General features: G+C 39.9%; 1 protein-coding gene across 6 annotated transcripts in view; it reads right to left on the bottom strand.

The window, feature by feature from the left end:
• ADD3 (adducin 3) overlaps positions 1-25973 on the bottom strand; it is a 127377-nt gene that overhangs the window by 43478 nt on the left and 57926 nt on the right. The window contains exon 1 of one of the 6 annotated variants that reach the window (XM_059661347.1): positions 5431-5511. The exons of the other annotated variants lie outside the window; for them this stretch is intronic. The gene's annotated coding sequence lies outside the window, so the exon portion shown is untranslated. Of the gene's footprint in view, positions 1-5430; positions 5512-25973 lie in introns of those variants that run through there. 6 annotated transcript variants of the gene reach the window in all.

The raw sequence follows: 25973 nt of genomic DNA, 5'->3' as shown, positions 1-25973 counted from the left end.
CAAATAAGCAGTATTATAAAATTATTTTTAATATAAATATCCAAAACTGAATGCTATATGTCTATTAAGAGGGTTTGATATTTCATAAGAAAACTTGAGTTGGAGGCTTTTTTTCTTTATGGCATTTCTTGCTGTGGCTTCCAAAACTCAAAACAGACTTTTAAATGGACATTTCCCATACTTGAAAGATATATTTGAGATTATTAAATTTATTATTGTCTCTCTGTGGACGAGCATAAACTTGCAAAAGTTCATTATCATTATTAAAACAATTTTTCTTTTTTGTTCTTTTTAACTGTCATCGCTTTTATGTTCAGCAGTCACTGATGGTCAAGAGTACAAATATATTCTGAAGCCCAGCCAAAGGTTTTTTTGTATGTGTGTTTTTTTAACGTGCAACACTCAAAACAAAGCAAATATTGGCTTAGTTATGACACTTGTTGTTCTAATACATTAATAGCCTATTGTTCACTGTGGTTGTCTCAACAAGATAATACATTGAAAAACAGCGTTTCCTGATAGGAAGTGAATTCCCACTGTGTGTCATAGGCCCTAGCCAAAGGCTGGGTGGGCTCCAAAGGAGAAACGCCAGTCCCTTCTGGGATTGCATAACAGACCAAAGTCATGATTAAAGGTTTTCTTCTCTCTCTCTTGTTTAAAATGGTTTTCTGCTTCAGCTCAAACTACAAGCTATTTGACTAGTTTTGCTAAGGACTGTTTTTCTAAAATGATTTAAAATGTTTTAGAGGTTGTTCAACATCCTGTAGACAGACAGCAGTATCCTGTATATTTCTGACTATAGTGAATTTCCTTAGACATAAATATCACAATGGATGGGGTAACTTGACAAAGAAGGTATTAGGATGTGTCATCAAGACATAGTGTGACCATTTTCAAGGTTAATTTCATACAAGTAATTGTTTAAGTCATTAGACTATCTGAGGTATGATGTCTGCAACAGGTTTTTATAACTCAGATTCAGTTGAGTAGGCTAAAACCGAGGCTCAATGAGTCCAAGCATCGCGACCTTATTCCATTTAGAATTTGATTAGTGAGAAAATGATTCACTAATGTGGACACACATACAGAACAATGTGCCTGCACAGCAACTGACAGTGAGTGCCCTTGGAAGACACGAAAACCCCCTTTTAAATATTGCAAATATGCTTCATTTTCAAGACTGAAATTTGAAGAACTTGCTCTGCCCCTTCCACTTACCAGTGGACATTAGAAAAGTTCAACAATGAAAGAAATAGGAACAGTTGTCACTTAGTAGACTTCAGTGAGATTGCCTCTGCCATCCAGTCGGTCCCATCATTTAATGCAGTGTTTGGGTCCTACAAAGTCCTCAATACAGTTTGATAAACTGAACCATATGTCAAACAATTGATATAAAAATTAACATGGAACACCAGTAGCAAATTATCTAACATTACTTGGATAATAAATAATATCTCAACTTTTAGAGAAGTATACATATTCAAAGTATGTTAAGCCTTCTGCAAAGAAGTTAGGGTAACCAGCACACAAATACACACTCCAGGCCAAAAAATGTCTTTTTATCTTCCTGTTGTAATTACACAAATCAAATGCTGAAGTTCTTATGCCATTTTGCTTTCGGGACAGGTGTCATTTGACAGAATTACAAGAATAAAATTGTGAAACAGGCAGTGCTAAACAGCCCACGTGTGAGACAGCAAAGATTCCTGCTTCAGTGGCTTTATAACGTTGCTGTGTAACTTGATAACTTTGCTGGCAGGATGATGGTGTACAGTTCACCTCTAAGGCTGCTTCCTCAGGACCAAATCAGAAAATGTTAGCTATGTCAAGCAATATCAATTTTAGCATTCAGGGAAACAAAGAGATGGATTAGAGGGCTAGAATGTGAAAACAATTTAAACAAGGGGGCTGAAGCCAAGTTTCTAAGCCCTTAGGATTAGCTTTGAATGGTTAGATTCATTGAAAATTACAAGGATCCGTTTTAAAAACAAACATCACCTCACTCGGAATCTTCTCCTCAAGTATTCAAGTTTGATAAAAGGACTTGCTTTTACTTCTGGAATGGGTTTTATGCCTTGGAAATCGACATTTTACAAAGGAGAGTTTATGTAAAATATAGTATAATATTCAACTTTCCTTTTTTACATCCTTAAACTTTCACATAGTTTAGGCCATATGGCAGGTCAAATAAATTACAGACCACACAATATATACAAAAGATGTTTTCAATTAAATAATAGAAACTTCATATAATTTAGGTTATATAGCTTAAATCAATATTCCAACAAAAATACTAGGTAAATATTACAGTTGGAAGGGTCATTAGAACTCGTCTATTCCAACATCTCATTTTATAGATGGTAAAACTGAGGAACAAGGAAGCTGTAGGTGAGCTTATAGGTGATCTACCTATAATCTCACACTCAAGTTACTGAACTCTGAACTCAACATCATCTCATTAATCTGCCGGAAAATGACCCCTAGAGCAGTGCTTACCTATGTGTGAATGGCTGTGACAGTAGGGGCCTACCTTTGGTATTCTAACTACAGGAGAAGTTGGTGAGGGGTTCCCCACTTCCACACAATACTATCACCCCTTTCTTACAGCACCTGGGTTCTGGATTCTGCCCCAAAATGGAAGTAGAAGACTAATGGCATAAATATATCTGACTGGGGAGAAAGGAAAAAACTTGAATATAATCCAGATATCTATCAAAAGGTGTATGAATAAATAAATTACAGTATATCCAGCCATATACTGAAGTACTATACAGCCATTAAAAAGAATGAGGTAGCTGGGCTGGCTTGGGTAAAATGTGCATAACATACTGGAGTAAAAAGAAGGGGGTTTGGGAGCAGCTCCATAGGAAGTGGTTAAAAAAAAAATCACTCCATTTTTTATAATTACATAATTATTATAAGAAAAATAGGAGTATTATTGAGGATATTAATCGACTTTCTTCAAAAGTTACAAATAAGATCTATTTAGAAAACCTTCTAATTTCAATGTTTAACAGCAAACTGGTTGGCAAGCTGTACTCCAGAGCAACTTTAAAAGTGTAAGAGTATCTAACTGTATTCTCCAGAGTTCAAATGGACAGTAGAAATTATCTAGCTCAGTGGATGGAAACCAACATTTTTTAAAAACGACAAAGAACAGAAAATAGCCGTGTTTTCTGAGCTGTAAGAAAAATTTATTCCAGAGATTAAGTGTGGGTATGTGGTGTATGTATTGGGTCATGATACAAAACATATTGAAAGCAAGTTTTAAAGCCACTTACCCAAGGTGATATAACTAATAACTACACTGAGTACAGGCAATGATTAATGAAATGCTACACAACACTTGTGATAAGAGATTTACCTAGTATCAACTTGAAAATTATTTTCTTGTTGAGATTTATGTAGCTAATTCTACTGCTCAGATATTAAAAAGCAAATTTCCAAAATTTCTGATATACTAGTACATACATTATTTAAAGCAAATCTTTGGTTTTCATGTCATTTATAAGAATGATTCTGGGTTAGTATCTAAACATTTCTTACCAATTCTAATATAATCCTTTTAGTAGTTCTGGAATAGGTATGTCTTTACAAAAATATTAGGATTCTAAGCTGGAAAAGATCTTAGAGAGCTAACCCAAATCCCTAATATTACAGGTGAAGATACTAGTGTCCAAAGAAATAGCCTGTTGATTCTTAGGCTAGTGCTTTTTTTCTATGATACAATGATTTTACTTTATTCTTAAATCCTAATCCCTATCTATCTATCTATCTATCTATCTATGGCCCTAATATGCAAATAGAACAACCGAACAACGGGTCACAATGACGTGTACTGACCACCAGGGGGCTCGCACGGAACATGGCAGGCATCGGCAGCAGGCGGCAGAGCACGGAACATGGTGGGTGTTGGCTGTGGCAGGATAGTGAAGGTGAGTTGGGGGCGCCAAACCAAGGCAGGGCGCCAGTCACTGTCACTGTCTAGTGGTTACTAAAAATTCTTTGCTCCTGTGTGCCACGGTCCTGCCCGGCACTCACACCTGCTGCCGGTGCCAGCCCCACTTGCACCTGCTGCCAGCTCCTGGTGCCGGTCCCGATCACTCGGCGCCATCAGTGGGTGCAAGTGGTGGCTGCTGGCCCCCATCACCCCCCTGAGGGCTTCTCCACCACCCCCTGCTCCTGAGGGGTGATCTGGGCAGCAACCACTGCTCGCACTTGCTGATGGCACCGGCCTCACTCCCACCCGCTGCTGGCGCCCACACTGTCAGTATGTGGGAGCAGTGGCAGGAGTGGGGCTTCTGGCAGACAGGGGACTGGGGGCTGCAGAGGGAGGGGCCAGGCAGGGGTGTGGAGGATGGGCCGAGACCTGCTGCTGTGCCCACTGCAGCCTCCTGCCCCACAGTTCCTTTTAAGGTGCACCAATTCATGCACTGGGCCCCTAGTGACGTTATAAAATTGCTAAACACAATTACTACCAAATTACAAAGAGGAAACTGAAGCAAGGAATTGTTAAGAAGTCCAAGTCCAAAAAGGATGACACAATGTCACCCCTGCAAGCTTTGCTGAAATCTACCAATTTCAACATTCAGCTCTGATTTTATCTAGGGCAAGTGGTTCAACTTGCTTGGACAGAATGGGTGTGTCTACCCCACAAGTGTACACAATGAACATGCACGAGAGGAGAGGAAGAAAACAGTCAGTTTAGACATCACCAAGCACATCCTCTCTCTCAACCAGCCCACTTTGGTCAGCGCATAATTAAACACTTCACAGGCATTTAAAAACCAGCTAGAAACAGAACCCTAATGTGTGTGTAGAGGAGCAAGTCAGACCCCATTTGCAAAGAAAAAACTGCTGAACATGAACCTCATTAAATAACAATAGTTTTCCTATAGTTTAACTTACCGTTCATGTCACAAACTCTAGAAAGAACACAGAAGCACAGATAAGGCATGGAACAGAGCTTTGGGCTGTAGCCTTCCCCAACTCTTCTGACAAATACCCAAGAGCAACAGGACAAAGCATCATTCTAATGGAAATAAAGGCTCTTTAGACGCTGCCTTTTTTAAAATTCAATGAACCCCTCTTACACACAAAGTTCATGCCATGATGACTCAAATACAGTACTGCCAGATTATGCTATTAATACTCCAATAAATTCAGAGTAAAACACTATTCCAGTATTTTCCTTAGTTTAAATAGTCAGTCATCCCCAAAACAATTAAACACAATTCAGTAAATCACTTAAGAAAAACAGAGCCGACAGTGAATAGGAAAAAATTTAGTTGAGTGATAAAGCCACAGGCTTCTCCCCAAGAAGCATATTGCATGTTACTAGCTGCTGGCACAAAATTAACCATCTATCTTATCTATGCTTCCCTCTAAGCTGTGCATGATCACAATTACAATAGACAATCCATTACTTACAAAAAAAATGGAAGCTGCTGTGCATTTCTTAAGCTGGTTTTGTGTGGCAATTCTGATGCAATGCTGCCCTAAAAATGAACTTTGTTTTAAACAGCGAGATATCCACACTCGCTGTGGTTAGAGCAAGGGTGGAGCCCACTCTGGGGGAAACAACACACCCAGGCAGACTTCAGTGAGAGCAAACTGCACGTTAATATTGCCATAACATTTTTCAGGGCCTCAGAGTCCAAATTAACTGGTTAATCCTCCTTAAAGAAACACGGGGAAAGTTCATGTTTGTAGATCAGTTTTCCTGCCATGAAATGAAATACAGGCTAATTTCTTTTCTTTTTTTTTTTTTTTTTGGAAGAAAGTAAAGATAAAATGCATGGTATATCACAAAGCTTAACCAACAAAATAGAATGTTAGGTGGAAGTGAGTGAACTACTACAAAGGAAGTCCAACCATGCCAACTTCTAAGTTTAGCAACAGCAGCTTCAACATATCTCAAGGTGTCAGTAACATTGCTCACTCTAGAACTTTACTTTGGCCCATTTGGCAAAAACAGGGGATTTGAACATGAACATAAGCATTACCTACCCTTCTCTACCAATGCTCTAGGTCTCCTGGCAATCGGAAACAATAAAAGCATTTTCTTATCAACTAACTAGTAAGTCCTGCCTTAAAAAATACGGGATTTGATTTATGGGCTTCCTTTGGCAGAATACTGAAATGAACACATAAATTATTTTGATGAAAATCACTAATATGCATACTATACTTTGAAAAAGTTTGTAATTACCAACTTTTAAAAATAATTTCTTGAGTTTTGATTTAAAATTTTATTTATTTAGTTCTAAATAAGATACTCAGTAGTATGCATACATATATATCTAAAAATCTTCAATGGTGTCTAAAATAATTTATCAGTTATTGAAACTATCACCAAAGATCTGATTATTAAAAGTGATTTTACAATGGGGGAAAAGGAGACTTATGTAATACTTTAAACAATAAAGAATTTAAATTTTTAAAAAAGTGATTTTACTCAATACTACTTTTTGAATATACACATTCAGAAACACAACCATTACTTTTAACTAAACTCTTATAACTCATGAAATAAAAAATGTTTCTCAGTGAAATACCCAAGCATGTAAAAAATAAGTTATATAATAATTTACATAGGATTTAAAACAAACAATAGAAAAGGATTGGGGGGAAAAGAGGAAAATGTTATTTTTAATGATACATTACCCTCATCAACAGCTACTCCCTCACACTGAAACAATAAAATCAGTCTGGAGTATTGACCATTTCGATATTTTGAGAGATGTCTAAAAAATCGTTTTTCAGGATCCTAGGGAGGGGGTGATGACTGATCTAGCCTTTTGTTGAATTATGAGGTCACTCTTACCATAAGATAAATCAACCCATTCCAAAATAATCTTTCCATAGTTCAAGTGCCTGATTTATTTTTCAACCATAATATGTAATTATAAATCATCTGTTTGCTTTCCCCAAAACTGAATAACTCCAAGGTAGCAGAGTTAGATATTATATCTGAAGAATGCCATCTTGATACTTTTTGGATTTGCACTGCTGGAAATGTCTGTTTTCAAGTCAAACTTCACTTTCGCAGCTGCAAAGGAAATGACAAGAGAAGAAAAACACAGCCAATATATATCAGCAATTAATTCCATCCACAACTGCCCAGCTGTTTGTGCATGGAAGAATCAGTCTGTTTCCTTTTGGGGCTTTCACCACTGAAAACTGATACTGCACATTCAGAGACACAGGCTGTTTGTAACATGTCAGGAATGTGCACAAGATCACACAGAGTTGAAGAGACAAAATGAAATCCAGATCTAGTTTTCTTGGGATTTGCCAGTAATATTTCATAGCTTAAAAAAGAAAAAACCCAATCACAGAAACAGCAAAATACATGAAAAAATATTCGCCCTTCTGAATATCACCCTTCTAATAAAGAGGAAAATCTGCCAGTGACATCAGATTTAGTATCAAGAATAGACACCGATTTATTGGCTTAGACAATGTGTGACATTCTCAGGAATCCACATGCCCCCAGTGCGTTAAATCCAGCCAATAGTTTTTGGACTACATAGTTGCTTGCCCAATGTGTAGTTAGTCCCTTTAAAAAATCCTTATAAACGTGAAAGTTGTTGAGAACCAATGCTTTCACCACAGTCATGCAGAAAAGCAAGTTTTTCTTGGTTAGTTCTAATATTATTTGGCACTCACATACACCTGCCTGTTTCAGGAATTCATGTAAATTTATAGATCCAATCTTTTAGGAAAACTCTCAAGCAATCAAATGTCTCCCTTCCCACTCCCCAACAGTTTTGCAGATTTTATAAAAATACTCCATTACTGAGTGCTAGAGGCTTAACATATAAATAACAGTATGGCTCAAGTGCAACTCAAGAAGTATTCTACTCCCCTCTCTTTCTGCCCTCCAACTCCATTTTTTTCAAACATTTATTTCATTTAAATCTTATAAAAACATATATTTTAATACTGTAACTTGTTTTCAGTGTGTAAAATAACTTGTGAATAATTATTGTTATAAAAATTAGAGAAAATGATATTTTTAGAACAAAATAATTCAAAACAATTTTAGCTATCTTACTAATTTTTTATATACAACTAAGTATCCCCATAATTGAATTCATTGTTCTAACATAATTCATTGCTTTCCCCTTTTACCACACAAGAAGTCATGCACTCCTAATGGTCTTACATTCTGAAACACAAGTTGGATGAGACTCATTTGGGGCACCACTAAGGGCTGGGCTTAACCAATGAAGAAAAGATAAACTGTCTGCTCCAAATACAAGAGCGACATTCCATAAGCTTCAGAATGAAGATGCTCTCAAGTGCCAGAACTCAAACCAGCTCAATGAGAAGTTGTCTGCAACTAAAGTGCTGTGAAAGCACCAAGTGTGACTTGTTAAAGAAATACAAGGCATCTCAAACACATGACAGACTAAAAACAAAGCACAAAACAAAAAAGGGGGCTATTTCCTTAATACCATTTGATCAAGGGTACATCAGGGGTGGGAGGGGGAGCAAAGGAAAAGTTTAATCTTTGGCTGATGGCGACACTAACTTCTATAACTATCAGTGACTCAAACAGACACAAGGGATGAGTTTTTCTTGACAAGCTTCAACTCTGAGAGACATTCAGACTAGCTTGAAATGTCTAAAGCAGCGGTTCTCAACCTGTGGGTCGTGACCCCTTTGGGGGTGGAGCGACCTTTCCACAGGGGTCGCCTAAGACCATTGGAAAACACATATATAATTACATATTGTTTTTGTGATTAATCACTATGCTTTCCTTATGTTCAATTTGTAACAATGACAATACATCCTGCATATCAGATATTTACATTACGATTCATAACAGTAGCAAAATTACAGTTATGAAGTAGCAACGAAAATAATTTTATGGTTGGGGGTCACCACAACATGAGGAACTGTATTAAAGGGTCGCAGCATTAGGAAGGTTGAGAACCACTGGTCTAAGGGAAGGAACCTCCCAAACTGCAGGTTGGCTAAGGAAAGAAAAGATCTCTCTGAATTGTTTAATTTAGGTCATTTAAACTCAGGATCGTCTAACTAGAGCCTGGGGTAGCATTAAAAGACCCTTTAAGGGGGGGAAAGGATATTGATATGAAATTACTGATTCATTTGAAAAGTGGTTTTCTCCCCAACAATTTATTATAATATTTTTAATTTTATATATGTACTTATTAAAATTTTCAAATATACAGAAAATTTGAAATAATCTTACACTGAGAACCATATAAGCACTACCTGGATTCTACCATTAATGCTGTATATAAAATAAGTATAGTATATTATCCACACGGTACTATATTTATTTTATCACATATCTCTTCATCTATCCATCCCTCTATTCATGTTAATCCATCTTATCTTTAGTGAATTATAATGTAAATTACAGACACCAGTATACTTCCCCCCAAATACTTCAGCATGCATATCGTTACCTAGAGTTCAATATTTGTTTATGGTTTTTTTCTTTCCATGTAAAATTTACACACAACGAAGTGCAGAAATGTAAGTGTACACTTGTGTAACCCAAGCTCCTATCAAGATATAGAACATCACCTTCACACCAGAAAGTTCCCTCATGCCTTTTCCCAAGCAACTCCCTCTCTCACTTCCCCAGAGGCAATCACTATTTTGATTTAAAACAACTCCAAACAATCGTGTTTTTGCAACCTATGCATTAGAACATTCTCACTATATCACATAACTTATAAGGTTCCACAAAATTATCAGACATGAACAAAATAGATGAAGGAGCCTAAGGGGGGGGAAACACGTTAAAAGGAAGTATAGCCTTAGCTGATCAACGATTCTCACTCATCATTGATGTTTCTATATCTCTCCTTCTCCCTTCCTCTCTGAAATCAATCTACACTAATAAAAGAGAAAAATGGTAATTGGCGTACAACGATACCCTTTTCATTGGCTAATCAGGGCTATATGCAAATTAACTGCCAACAAGATGGCGGTTAATTTGCATATGTAGGCACAATGCAGGGAGGCGAAAGGGAAAGCAGGAAGAAGCCCCCTGCCACTGACAGTGATCGGAAACCCAGGGGGGAGCTAAGAGCTGGGGGGCAGGGCAAAGGTGGCCCTGGGGCCGCCTTTGCCCTGCCCCCCAGCCATGATTGGAGAATCAGGTGCCTTTTCTGCCCTGGCCAGTGATAGCAGGAAGTAGGGGTGGAGCCAGCGATGGGAGCTGGGCACGGTCGAAGCTGGCAGTCCCAGGAGCTAGGGGTCCCTTGCCTGGGCCTAAAGCAGAGCCCACGATCACAGGGCCGCTGCAGCTGCGGGTCCCCGCTGCCCAGGCCGGACGCCTAGGCCAGAGGCGTTAGGCCTGGGCAGGGGCGGAGCCTGCAACCGCGGGGAGCTGGGGGTCCCCTGCCCAGGCCTGACACCTCTGCCGGAGGCCTCAGGCCTGGTCATGGGGCTGATCCGGTGATTGGTGATCGGAGGGTGATGAGGGTTAACTCCTCTGGCGGAGGCATCAGGCCTGGGCAAGGGGCAGAGCCAGCAATCGGAGGGGTCTGGGGGTCCCCTGCCCAGGCCTGATGCCTGGGCCAGAGGCATCAGGCCTGGGCTGGGGGCAGAACCAGTGATGGGGGGAAATGAGGGTCCCCTGCCCAGGCCTGACGCCTCTGTCAGAGGCGTCAGGCCTGGGCAAAGGGCCGATCCTGCGATTGGAGGGTGTTGGGGGTCAACGCCTGAGGGCTCCCAGTATGTGAGAGGGGGCAGGCTGGGCTGAGGGACACTCTCCCCCACACACACACACACCCAGTGCACGAATTTCGTGCACCGGGCCCCTAGTAAAAATATATTTAAAAAAGAAAAGGCAGTATAGTCTCACCTGTTCCAACTACTCCACTTCTTAGGTTAAAAAACCAAAATACAGTTTAGAAAGCTTGGCTGCCTATACTAGTCACCCACTGGTCAGTAACTTATTGGCCGAGCCTAGTCTAAGGCTCTTAGGCAGCAGCTCTACACTTCATTTTAGGATAAAAAGAACTAAAGTTTTGGAGATAATGCTGTCTCTGAGGAAGAGCTCTCCCACTTACAGGCTATGCATCTTAAACAAATTTTTTTTTTTGGGGGGGGGTTGGTTTTTAAAATGCCTTTTACTTTCAGTGTTCTCATATGGAAAAAGAAAAAAGGAAAATCTTAACTCATAAAGCTCTGTGACTAAAGAGATAATCACTGCAAAGTGCCTGGCATATAGAGAGTGATCAAAGGAAAGAAAAGTGGAAGAAAAATTGATAGAATGAGGCAGTTCAAGAATAAGTACATTCATTCACATACTGCTTCTAAGTGTCTGTGCTTTCCTTACTCATTTTGTACATGCAAAGAAAATAGCAAAAGCAAATAAAGCAGAACTCTTTATTCAATACTGAGATAACAAGTTTTTACATCTAATAAAAGGGCAAATTATTTTCCCTTTGCCTTCCTATTATGACAGAACAGGGGTGGGAGAGGAGGAAAACAGACTTTTCACTTTGAAGAACTACTTATACCTTATGAACTTGTATCTTCATCTGTCTTTTTATAAACAGCTCCCATTGCCTAGCAAGATCTTCCTTTTTCCACCAAGTGAAAGTTCAAGGCTCAGTTAATAATCCAACCTACTTTGCTGATCTACTCTGTACAAATTTAAAGCTCCTTCATCCGTGTCTCCACAATGCTTTAAACAACAGCATTCCAGAGCAACTCATACCAGCTGGCTGTTTCCAGGGGTTTCCCCTACTTGAATGGGAGTACCTCTGTATCCGATGCCTAGCATCCTGAAACCATCCATGTCTGCGGAATGGATATTCCTGGGTAACGGGTATTCAGTTACAATCAAAGTTGCCCGGCCGGCATGGCTCAGTGGCTGAGCATTGACTTATGAACCAGGAGGTCATGGTTGGATTCCTATGCATGCACATGTCCTGGTTGCGGACCAATCCTCAATGAGGGGCATGAAAGAGGCAGCCAATCAATGAGTCTCCCTCATCATTGATGTTTATGTATCTCTTCCCCTCTCCCTTCCTCTCTGAAATCAATATATATGTATATATTAAATAGAAAAACAAAGTAGCAAAAAACCCTATTGAACATTCACCAGAAAGGAAAGCAAAGTGCCAGAAAAACAGGGGGTCAGGGAGATGGTCATAGAGCATATTAAAAGGCATGAAATTAAAAAAAGATTAAAAGCCAACTGTGTGCAAACATCTGTGTTCTCAGAGAAACGACTGCTGCTAAGCAGGTGAAGTGCCACTGGGATAAGGCAGACAGCTGTGTGTTTTATACAGTTATCCATGTACCACCCACAGCAACTCAATCAGGTAGGACTATTAGGCTCCTTTCATAGATGAGAATGCCGAGATTCAAAAAGTTTAAGGAAATAGGTCACACTAGTAATAATGAAGATAAAAAGTAGAGAAGTGACTTTTTGTCAGAAGTGATTTTCATAATAAGCTAATTTTACAGTGTGGAGGGGGTCTGGGGTAAAGAAAATGCAGATAGTTGTGGGGCCACCAAACAGTACAAGAGATGCAGCTGAGGGAACAACTCTCAAGGGTAAAAAAAAAAAAAAGCCTGGACCAAAATCATACCATAGCTGAGGTGATAAGAGGTATGTGAATTCTATGTAGGAGTAATCTTCATGGAACAGTCTGCTAATCTGGAGTTATAAAACCTTAGTCAGAGACGGCCCTTGAAGCTTAGGAGTGCTAAAGAAAAACGAGAGCCTCGCCAATCTGGTGAAACACAACTCCGGTCTGCGGGCATCCCTGGCCACATTCTGTAATTTCCCATTTAGGAAAACCCTGGTTTTGCCTCCCTTGCAAAGATGGATTTGTGAAGGAAAGCCTCCACCTTGAAGTTTAAAGCCTCAAATCCCACAGCCCTCTGACTTAACTCCAACAAGTAGCACTCATGACACATTGACTCACAATTGTCTGTTCTGGGATAGCTCTCTCATGTGCTATGAGCAACTAGAGAACAGGGCCCCTCAGGACCTCGTAGAGGGGAACTTCAAAAAATATTATGGTTGATAAATGAATACTGTCCTTTGCCTAGTTAATATCTGATAGGTGGTTATTTGTTAAAAGAGGTAACCCAGGATTTAAAAAGAAGCAATTACAGAAAAGCCTGTAAGGTTACAGATAAATGCAATATGCTTAGTGGTCAAATAGGTTTTCTTCTGGATAAAAAGAAGAAAAAAGTAAAAAAAACATAACCTACAATGATTGGCAAGTTAAACCTAAGAAAGCTGAGGTCAAAATTCAGTAAATCATTAGGTCTGAAGATCAGGCATAATCCCCATCTAAAACAAAAATTAACTAAACTGGTGAGCTTGTATTGTATCTGAAGGTTGCCAAACTTGAAATAAAAAAACACACACACCAATATGTGGCTTTGACCCTACCATGGCATAATGCTTCCCAAAACAACCTGTTTTATTTACCACTCTTAGAGGAAGATAAAGACTACATGAAAACAAAACAAAACAAAAACAACAATAAAAAGTGAAGAGTAATATCTACTCTTAAAAAAACCTGGATTCACAATTTCTGCTTTGAGGAAAAGTCCAAAAATAGAACAGAAAACAAGTAAAAATAAAATGTAACATGAATATACAGCATATAAAAACATTAATGACACATGAAATATTTTGTTAAAATACGCGGGAGCCGGTCCATCCTTGCTGTTTCAAGGGACCTGGCATATATGGCATACTGTTCTTAATATGTTTGCTCACCTTCTTGGCGCTGTGTTTTAACCAAGGTCACCTCTCCGAGAAAGGTTGAATCCCCAGGTAGGGATTTTTCCCTGAAGTCAGGGAGGGGATAAAACCCCTCAACTAAGTGCCAGGCGGGTAATTAATCACTTTAACTACGAACAATCATGCTTAAGCTACATAATCTTTACTCCCTGGAATGGAGATAAGAAACGCCCTAACCTTTGTAATAGAGATTGATAGGATTGAATCAACTGGTATAAATACAGATGTAACAAGACAGAAAGACACAGAGCTTAGACAGAATTCAGAACACAGAACTCAGAACACAGAACTAAGGACACAGGGCTTGGAAGACAGGACCAAGAGAGACAGAGCCTAGGCACAGAACCTACACAGAACGTTCTCTAGAGACAGAAGAACTTCGCTGGCGAGAGCATGCCGGAGGATCCTGGACAGGGACTGGCCTCGGAGCCTGGAGGCGGAGCCTGGCGAGAGAGCATGGCAGGGGATCCTGGACTGAACCTGACTGCGGAGATTGGCAGGAGAGCCTGACTAGAACCTGGTGACTGGACCTGCCTGGAGAACCTGGACAGAACCTGGCTGGAGATCCTAAGCAGAACCTCTCTGGAGATCCAGACCAGAACTTGGCTGGAGATCCTGGCTGGAGATCCTGGCTGGAGATCCTGGCTAGGCTACTGATCAACTGAACACTGTCTCCGTGTCATTCCTTCTTCGCCGACTCCGTCTACACCTTTGGGGACCCCTGGACCCGCTGGGGTTGGACCCGGCAAAAATATATTACTTTTGCAATCTTGTCCAGTCAAGAAGACAGCATAGGTAAATGTGGTAATTGAATCCTCCCACAATCACTTCGGAATTTAACAATTAACTACAAAACCACTATCTTTCAGAACACCTGAAATCTAGCTGAACAGAAGTCCTACAACTAAAGATATAAAGAAGAAGCCACATGGAGCCTGGTAAAAGCAGCAAAGACAGGAAACGGGCTGGTCCCACATCCACGTGTGGCATATTAAAATCAGGAGGGATATCTTGGCTTTGGCGGTCTCCTCTGAGGAGCAAGGAATCCCAGCCCCAAACCAGCCCCACCAGCCTAGGGTTCCACTGCCAGAAAGAGAAGTCTTCGTAACTCTGGCTGTGAAAACCAGCAGGGATTGTGGCTGAGACACAAAGCGCTTCTGGAGTCTCAAGCAGTTCTCTTAAAGGCCCCACACATGGACTTACTGGAAAATGCTGAGCTCAAAAAAGCCAGGGACACAAGGGGAGAAACTAAACTGGCTTCAGGGTGAGCGCTAGAGGGGCAGCTTTTTCCCAGAGAGAAGTGCTGGCAGAGGCCACTGTTCCCTTGTAGAGCCCTCCCACCAACAAAGCCAGAGGCTGGTGCCATATCTGAGTCTCCATCAACCCTGCTAAACTGTTAGCCCCAGTATTCCCTGAGACCCACCCCACCCAACTTGTGGGTCTACCCAAGCTGCTTCCAGGGGCTTTTCCACACAAAGGACCTGTCTTAACTCATGCTGTAGACTTTCCTAAACTTTCTCAAATAAGCAGTATCTGGCCTCAGTGTGCCCATACCTCTGGCTAAGTGTCCCCAGCTCAGCACTAACATCTGCTGGCCTTGGTTGGCCTTACATGGGCACCTCCAAGCCCAGGACAAATAGCAGCCATCTGCAGATCTGCAGATCACTTTGTAGCTCAAGTCAGGTGACCCTGGGCAGCACACAAGTGGCAGCTGACCTTGGTCTACACCTCCTAGGGACCCCAGAACCACCCCTACAAGCAACCCACTCAAAGGGTGGACTCAGTGGGCACCAGAGCCCTGCTGGATTAAGTCCTGCTCCGTGGGGTAGGCTCCTGTACAGCTGAACTTCCATGGTGGTTATAGCTAGTCCTCGTAGCTCATTGGCCTGTGGGTAAATCCCTCCCATTGAGGTGCCAATAGTAATCAAGGCTCAACTACAACAGAAGGGGGTGTACACAGCCCACATGGGGGAGGGAACATACCTGGAGTGTCAGCTCAGGTGATCAGGGATACTGTGCCACTGGATCCTACAGAAAACCTACAACATTAGGGCCACTCTACCAAGCCCGGAAAATGTAACAGCTCTACCTAATACATAGAAACCAACACAGGGAGATTGCCAAAATGAGGAGAAAAAGAAATATGTTCCAAATGAAAGAGCAGAACAAAACTCCCGAAAAAGAACTAAAAAAATGGAGGCAAGTAATCTACCAGATGCACAGCTCAAAACATTGGTTATAAGGATCCTCAATTATCTCAGTGAAAACTTCAACAAAGAGCTAGAAAACATAAAAATAGAACTAGAAAACATAAAAAAGAACCAGTCAGAAATAAAGAATACATTAACTGAAATAAAGAATACATTACAGGGAATCAACAGTGGAGTAGATGAAGCAGAGGATCAAATCAGAGGTTTGGAAGAAAGCAGAAAACACCAATCAGAACAGTAAAAAGAAAAAAGAATCCAAAAAAGTGAGGATAGTATAAGGAGTCTGTCTCTAGGACAACTTTAAGCATACCAACATTTACATTATGGGGGCGCCAGAAGGAGAAGAGAGAGAGCAAGAAATTATATTACAGTTGACATACAATATAACATTATTGTATGTCAACTGTAATTGAAAAATAAAAAATTATTTAAAGTAATATATCTATATATATTACTTTTGCCTTGGTCAGCTCTATCTAAAGGTATAGGACTAAAATTGTTGCTTTTTCTAAATATGAGATGAAATCTCTTTAGTTGGAAAAATATGTTTCACATTTCAAATAATTTACCCAGTTTAAAAAAAACAAAGCCATACCAAAATTTTTTAAATCTTGGGAAATTTAAATATTCTCATCCAAAAAATTCAAGTTCTTAGCTTTGAACATTGCTATAAAATAGGTAGGTGGCCAAGCTGACAAATCACATGGCTTAGAGGTCTAAACTTCTCCAACATCAAGCTCTAGAACACAGGCTGCTTCTCTTTGACAAGAACCACATCCCATCCTCTAAAGCAGTGGTTCTCAACCTTCCTAATGCCGTGACCCTTTAATACAGTTCCTCATGTTGTGGTGACCCCCAACCATAAAATTATTTTCGTTGCTACTTCATAACTGTAATTTTGCTACTGTTATGAATCATAATGCAGGATGTATTTTCATTGTTACAAATTGAACATAATGAAAGCATAGTGATTAATCACAAAAACAATATGTAATTATATATGTGTTTTCTGATGGTCTTAGGCGACCCCTGTGAAAGGGTCGTTCCACCGCCAAAGGGGTCGCGACTCACGGTTTGAGAACCGCTGCTCTAAAGTTATCAATAAGCTTTTTCCAAGACAGTGTTTAGAGTAGACATTTTCTCCCCATCTTCACTCCCATTCCTCAACCCTTCCAGATTCACTTGCCCTTAGTGAAATTATTTTTGGATGATTGTAGATTTGCTACCTTTCAATTTCTTCAGGCATGATAGGAGGTTTAATTAAAACAAAAAACAGCCCTAGCTGGTTTGGCTCAATGGAGAGATCATCGGCCTGCAGACTGAAGGGTCCCAGGTTCAATTCCAGTCAAGGGCACATGCTCTGGTTGTGGGCTTGATCCCCGAGTAGGAGTGTGCAGTAGGCAGCTGATCAATGACTCTCTTTCATCATTGATAATTCTATCTCTCTCCCTTCCTCTCTGAAATCAATTAAAATGTATATTTTTAAAAAATAAAACAAAATCAAACATAAAAACAGAACTGGCCTATAAACAAGTCTCTTCTTTGCATATTAGGGGCAGTTCAGTTTACTGCATCACACTCTGTCTCCAAGTATTACTAAAGTTGGAGATTAACTTGCTCTGTGCCAAATCTATGGCTGTACTGATTTTAATCTACTCTGATTTTAGATTTTAAAATTTTCTCTTTAAATCTTAGTTGGTAAGTCAATTCATCAACAAATCTTTCTACTTTCTGCTTAAATTCATTTATCCTTTTAGCAACAATTCATTCAACACCTATTATGTGCTGCAATTCAGGGCGTAGTATAGTGGAGAATGCAAAAAATAAATGAGACATTATCCCTGATCCTAAGCTAACAGAAACTTAGTAGGCTGGGGGAGGAAACAGCTTCTTAAACAATTATAAGTACACACTGTGTTCCTGTGTTATAATAGATGTATTGCAGACTTAGAGAAAGGAGCCAATTTGAAAGGTTCGGGGGAAGTTACAATTGGAGTTTGGTATTTGGGGGAGAGGATGGTAAGTACAAGCCTGGCAGAAAAATATGCAAAGACAACATACTTCTTAATAAACTGGTACTTTGACACATGGCTTTACTTTAAATGAAAGAATCACACATTGCAACTAATGCAAAAGGGAAATAGAAATTGTTACTAGTTAACAGCTTACAGTGGTTTATATAATTTAAACTATAGGAACCCTACAATCGACTAGCAAACCATGTAGTTTAGTGTCATGTGCTTTTGCTTTCACCCTAATTTTTTACTTGTATGCTAAGAAAAGAAACTCGAAAGCTACTTATATCCCCCCCTTTTTTAGAACAATGCTTGTTTACACTACACTAACTGGTGACTTAGAAATAATTAAGACCAATTATCTTGAAGCCATTCAAACTGTAATCTGCCACCACATCATCATGGAAGTAGTATAAGAATGTTCTAGGTTAATACCAAGGTTAAAAAACAATGACATGTCAATCTGGAACACCAGTACCATACCCTATGGGCTCAAATCCTTTAAAGTTTGAGCATGGTAGATTTAATGAAAGGAGCTGGAAAGAAAAAAATAAAACTAATCACCAAGCACTGTGTTTGTAAGACACCTAAATTCTCAAGGTTACTGGCCCAGAAAGATGCTGACACATATAGAAAAATTACTTTTGTGGATTGGAAAACTGGGCTAACCTCATGAAAGGTGAAAAGTATGCCATATTAAATTGCTAAGAACAGATAACCTATATTATCAAGTTACTACTGGAGTGAAAATGCCATAGGCTAACATTTAGGATATGTTTTCACATCCAAGCACACATATATAACAAATTCTCTTTTATAGAGAATATTATAAACACCATCATTTGCAACACACCCTATATAACAACCTGAATGAAAATATCTTCTAAAACAAAGTAAGTAGTATTATTTATATTATGAATTCTTTACTCTAAAGATTCCTTGCCAAGTTCTTTTAAGTAGTAATCTCTCCTATTCAATATAAGATACAGCCAACTTTTTAGAGCACATAATTACACAAAGCAAGGGTCATCTGTATTTTATATTCATGAATTCACACCTATAATACCTAATCTCTGAGAAAGAAAGGAAGGAAGGGAGGAAGGAAGGAAGGACGGACCTTTGCAAAATGTTCAGTCTGAAGGGGTTAATCCTCATGTAGGAATTCCTCAATGAATCATTGATCACTGGACAGTGTATAAGTTCCTTCCTCAAAAAACAACAAACAATTCAGGAGAACTGCTCTTGAGTCTCTGAGAAGGGAGGTGACTAGTGCAGGACAAAAACTGGGAGGAAGAGAGAAAAGGAGGAGCTAAGAAAGGAGATGAAGAGACAATTTAAGAAACTCAGAGTGGCTTGAGATAAGGAGGATCAAGTAACTGTGACAGCAGCCTGAGGCAGGGCACACCCAAAGGGAGCTATGTGGCTTATTTCAAGGGGGTGGAAACTGAGCAAGTGAACAATTTTGGTTTTGTTTAACTGAAAGGTTGTGCAATCCTACAAATGGGAGAAGGAAAAAGAAGGGTTGGTTTTTCAAATATAGAAAAAGTTAGGAAGTAATAAAGGGTTATCATTTAAAAATATTAAAACAAAAAAAAGGAAAGTAAATACCATATATGAAAATGAAAAATTGAGAAATTAAAGGAAAAACACTATAAATTCCATGTAAACCCAGAGCAGCATTATTTATTGATTGTCATGAAAAGCTCTTTATCCTGTGGATTCTGCCATCCTCCAAACAACAAGATTCTTATAAAGCATACTAATAAGAATTTGGGGGTATGTGGGTTAGTGTAAAGCTTTTCTTCACTCAAACTTTCAATTTGGCAGCTTACAGAAACAATCCTCAATGGCTAAGTTTTTAAAACTCCAAGTTAAGCAGGACTTGACTCCAGTGGGCTATTTCCAAGTTGCCAAGCCATTAATCTAAAACAGCTCTTAACCTTTTTAAACTGATTCCTGCTGGTCCAATATAATAAATGATATAATGTTTTAAATAAAAAGGGAGTGCAAAGAGAGAAAGAAGGCCCAAACTCATGCCTTTGGAGTTACTATTAAGTTAAAAACCAAGGGAGATGAACCAAAATGGCGGCATAGGTAAACACCTGTACTTGCTGCCTCTCACAACCACATCAAAACTACAACTAAAAGACAAAACAAAACAAATATCATCCAGAACCACGGGAAAGCTGGCTGAGTGGAAGTTCTACAACTAGAAGGAAAGAAAGAAGCAAACTGAGACTGGTAGGAGGTACGGAGGTGCTGAGGTGCGGAAGTGCACTCGAAACGGGCTGGCAACTGGGTGCGCTCTTGTTTTCTTCAATCAGGAGGGAGATACAAGCTCCCGATTGCTCTGAACTCCAGTTCCGGGTGAGACTCTGGGGACCCAGACTCATACAGGGAGAATCTGGACTGTCTGGCATTGGGCCAGAACATGAGGACGGCTTTCTCTCAGAGGTGCTCGCAGCAATGATTGTTCCGGCACGGGGCTGCGGGACACAGAGACCCGGGGACCTCTCCGGGGCAGGACTGACTGGCAGCCATTGCTGCTTACTCTGCCCTGGTGATTCCCTGAGACCTCGCCCCACCCAATTTACAACCCCACCCAAGCTGTGTACAGTGACTTTTGCATATGAATGGCCTGTCCTTTTACAACCTAAAACCTAACAAACTGCAGCTGGGTCAGAGAGCTCCAAAGCTTCCAAAAGAAGGCCTAAGGCCCAGCAGCAGCAGCCTGCATTGCTTCACAGCTGCGCCTCATCTGGGCACTTCCGAACCCCAAACAAAGAGGAGGAATCTGCAGATCTCTTTGTAGCTCCTGCTGGGTAGCCTCAGGCAGTGGCTGACTTTGCACCTCCTTGGAGATCCAAGAGCCAGTGTACCCACTGGTCAGTGTGAGACCATACCAGATTACAACTCTTCACATACATAGCGACACACTCAATGAGCAGACTCAGTGAGCACCTAAGCCCCACTGAAGCAAGTCCTGCTCCATAAGGGTGTCTCCAGCACAGCAGTTCTCCCATTGTACACACAGTTGGTCCTCACAGCCAATTGGCCTGGAGGTCAATTCCTCCCAGTGATACCAATAGCAATCAAGGCTTAACTACAACAAGACTGTGCACACAGCCCACAAAGGGGTGCACCAAGAGTGTCCACCTCAGGTGATTGGGACACTTAGCACAGAAAGGCACTCTATCGACACAGTGAAGCATAAAAAGTGCCGAGACAAAGAAACAGGACACAAACGACAGAATGGGAGGAAAGCAAACTGCTGGATATAGAGTTCAAAACCACACTTTTAAGGTCTTTAAAGAACTGTCTAGAAGCCGCCGATAAACTTAATAAGGCCCTCGAAAAGACTGGTGAGACCGCCGATAAATGTAGTGAGATCCTCAAGAAATCTAATGAGACCCTCGATGTTGTGATAAAGGACCAACTAGAAATTAAGCATACACTGACTGAAATAAAGAACATTATACAGACTCCCAACAACAGACCAGAGGATCGCAAGAATCAAGTCAAAGATTTGAAATATGAAGAAACAAAAAACACCCAACCGGAAAAGCAAAATGAAAAAAGAATCCAAAAATACGAAGACAGTGTAAGCCGCCTCTGGGACAGCTTCAAGAGTACCAACATCAGAATTATAGGGGTGCCAGAAGAAGAGAGAGAGCAAGATATTGAAAACCTCTTTGAAGAAATAATGACAGAAAACTTCCCCTACCTGGTGAAAGAAATAGACTTACAAGTCCAGGAAGCGCAGAGAACCCCAAACAAAAGGAATCCAAAGAGGACCACACCAAGACACATCATAATTAAAATGCCAAGAGCAAAAGACAAAGAGATAATCTTAACAGCAGCAAGAGAAAGAAACTCAGTTACCTACAAGGGAATACCCATACGACTGTCAGCTGATTTCTCAACAGAAACTTTGCAGGCCAGAAGGGAGTGGCAAGAAATATTCAAAGTGATGAATACCAAGAACCTACAACCAAGACTACTTTATCCAGCAAAACTATCATTCAGAAGTGAAGGCCAGATAAAGAGCTTCACAGATAAGAAAAACCTAAAGGAGTTCATCACCACCAAACCAGTATTATATGAAATGCTGAAAGGTATCCTTTAAGAAGAGGAAGAAGAAGAAAAAGGTAAAGATACAAATTATGAACAACAAATACACATCTATTAACAAGTGAATCTAAAAATCGAGGGAATAAATAATCTGATGAACAGTATGAACTGGTGATTGTAATAGAATCAGGGACATAGAAAGGGAATGGACTATTCTTGGGGGGGGAAGGGGTGTGGGGTGAGGGAAAAGATTGGACAATAATCGTGCACCTATGGATGAGGACAGTGGGTGGGGAGTGAGGGCGGAGGGTGGGGTGGGAACTGGGTGGAGGGGAGTTATGGTGGGAAAAAAGAGTAACTGATGTAATAATCTGAACAATAAAGATTTAATTAAAAAAAATAAAAAAATAAAAATATTAAAAAAAATGCTGAGTGGAAAAGGAAAGTCTCCCCTGAGAATCTGTACCAACAGGTTGACCCTCCCAGAATTTAGAATTTGAATTTACACACCAGCATGGTCCAGCAAACTCCAAGTCTAGAGAGTAATAACACAAAGTAGTCTTAGGTCGGTAGCACCCCCTAGACAGTTGGCAAAACGGTAACATAAATCCTGTCCGCATAAAGGTACTCCCAAAACAGGCTGCCTAAGGATTCCCACAAATAAATCCTGCCAAGTTCAAAATTCAGAATTACAAAGCACATGAGTAAACAAACCACATTAAACAAAAGTCAGTAGGAACAACAGAGTAGAATTTGGCACCTTCTTCCCTTGCTCCCCAGAACTTCAGATAATAGAACATCGACACACAGAATATAAAATAAGTGGTGAAGGCCTGGGGTAGGGGTGGACTGGAAGGAGTCAATGGTGGGGGGGGGGGGGTAGGGAGGGTGGAGGGGAGAGAACATATGTAATACTTTCAACAATAAAAAAAAAGAGTACTGAAAATCAGAAGTAGTATCTAGCTTTTTCGAAGCATGAAAATGTATTTCTTCCTTAAATCTCAGTCAGAGAAATAAAAAAGGTACTGTAAAGATAATAATAAGAAAAGACAACCTAATTTTGCCTATCAGTAAAAGATCTGGACAGGCATGTTATAAAAGAGAACATCCAAACAACCAATAGATAGATACATGAAGTGCCCATCATCATCAGGCATCAGGGAAATACGAGTGAAAACCACATTGAAATACTGCTATCTACACACCTGTATGGCTGAAATGAAAACAAAAATAAAAAACTTAATACCAAGTATTGGCAAGGATGTGAAACATTTAGAATTCTTAAATACTACAAGTCTTTATGTCAATTAGTACAAATACTTTGGAAAACTGACATTATCTATGAAAGCTAGACACACACATGCCCTATAATCCAGTCACTTCTCTCCCAGGAATACACCTAATAGGAATGCATACATATGAACACCAAAAAAAAATGTTCATGGCAGAATTGTGTTTAATACTTTAAAACTGGAGACAATCTGAATGCCCATCAATCATAAAACGGATTACACACAATAATGAGAATTATTGTTACGTGCAACAATATGGATGAATTTCATGGATAAAAGAGCAAAAGAAGCTAGAAGATTTGTTAAATCCTTTCTCACAAAACCAAAGCATTTTCCTAATCTAAACTCTTTTATTTTTTATTGATTTCCACAGAGAGGAAGGGAGAGGGCCAGAGAGTTAGAAACATCGATGAGAGAAACACCAATCAGCTGCCTCCTGCACACCCCCTACTGGGGATGTGCCCGCAACCAAGGTACACGCGCTTGACAGGAATTGAACCAGGGACCCTTGAGTTCGCAGGCCGACACTCCACCCACTAAGCCAAACTGGTTAGGGCCTAATCTAAACACTTATAAGAAATGCAAGTTACCTTACATGTTAAATTGCATATTTCCTATAAAAACAAGAACAAAGTTTATAATAGTTTTAACTGCTCAGCATAATAAATTAAGAGATTCTCAAAGAGAGAATTTAGGTCTCAAATCAGCAGACTAGATACTCCACATTAATAATATAATGAATGGATAGAGCTGTACAGTATAGCTGAAATGACGACAATGTTCAATCACTGTGGCCAACAGTAATATTAAAATATTAATATGTTCCATTGTCTCAATGTATTCAACAGGTTCTCTCATCTTCAGATCCTAATATCATTTTTCAGTGACTAGAAACATTCCCAAAATGTTCACAAAACATTTAAAGATAAATTAGACCTCATAGTCATTAAAAAAAATTAAAGACATTTTTCCAACTAAATAATGATGTAAGATGAAAAAAAAACTACATATAATCACTAATGCACGGCAAATAATCAGGGATTTTCTTTTTGCCTTTATCACATTCTCTGATGAGTAAGACACTGAAATTTCTATTCAAAGCCAACATATTTCAGTGTTACACAATCTTGCCATCATAGGAGAATTTTCTGGATTTTTACTGTACAGAAACTTTACATTTATGTTTCCTGCTTTTGCCTAATGCTGCTTTATAGCACCGTCTAAGAATCTGAGAGAGATTTCTATTGGCAGGATGCTTCTTTCAGTTGTTGAAGAGCAAAGGCTGAGGGGGAGGATCCCTAAGGGCCCTAAGGGGGAAAAGGAAGATTTAGTCTCATTCAGTAACTTACTAAAATTGCTTACCATTTTGGAAATGTTTGTGGGTACACTTCATACTTTTAAGGCTCATATTCTCAATGTTACAGAGTAGAAATTTTTTTTTAGGCCTGCTTAATTACCTAGCCACCTCAGCAGCTTGACAGCCTGTGCAAAGTTTCTAAGAACTGCGCTCACACACCTGAGCAACGACCTACAAAGAACAGACAGGTCAAAATTAAGAACAGTCCTGACCTTTAAGTTACCCAGAAATGAATAACAGGAGGATGATGAATAGCTTGGCTAAAACTACGCAATTAGCTTTTGTAACTTGGCTTTGCTTGCTATGGGAACCTGAACACGGATGTAGTTGTCCCCTTTAAATATTGGACTCTGCAGCTGGTTGGGGCCGCTTCTCTCTTGGGCTTCCTGAGTGGAGGAGTGGACACTGGCCAGTCAATAAAGGCTCTCTAAATTTTAATCAGTCTGGAGTTCTGCTCATTCTGTCTCTCGCACTCCACAACATCAATAGTGAAAATCTAGGAATAACTAGAATTGGATTCTAGTTCCAGGTTGAACTCCAATTCTAACTCATAGCATGATTTTGGCCAAATCACTGCTCACTCTCTTTCAGCTTCAATTTTCTCAACTGTAAATGAGGGGATAGAACTACATTCCCTCAAAGATTTCATACAATGCTAAGTATACTGAAGAATGTATCTCAGACTAGAAATTTACATGGATTAGGCTACCCAGATAAAAATAACAAAGCAACATAAAAGCAAAAGCAAATAGTTAATCCTTCATTAGCCAGTGCATTTGTTGTGGTAGGTCTCCATGCACCTCTATAAGCACCTAGGTTTTTTTTTTAGATTTTTGATTTTTAGAGAGAGTGAGAAAAGGAGAGGGAGAGAGAGAACCATCAATGTAGAGAGAAATGTTGATTGGCTGATTCCTGCACACCCCCTACCCGAAATCAAGCCCACAAGCCTGAGCATGTGCCAGAGCAGAAATTGAACTGGCAACCTTTTGGTGCATGAGACAACACCCAACCAACTGAGCCGCACTGGCCAGGCTATAAGCACCTAGATTTTATCTATGTATTTCAGTTTTTATGTACGCAGGAAGAGCATACCCTGTGTGAAATACAGCACCAACTTGCTTTGCTCCTTACAAAAGTACTTCTGAAGATGCTCTTACTCTGTGATCACAAAGGAAGGCTTGACTACGATCAATCCTCTCACTTAGGCTTCCCCAAGACCAAGAAGCTGTAGAAAAAAAAAAAATTCTTTTCTAGACTGTGCTA

This window comes from Myotis daubentonii, chromosome 13 (assembly GCF_963259705.1).
Source record: "Myotis daubentonii chromosome 13, mMyoDau2.1, whole genome shotgun sequence".
NCBI classification, from domain to species: Eukaryota; Metazoa; Chordata; class Mammalia; order Chiroptera; family Vespertilionidae; genus Myotis; species Myotis daubentonii.
The sequence above is the reverse complement of the archived record's forward strand: the minus strand, read 5'-3'. Positions and strand labels throughout refer to the sequence as shown.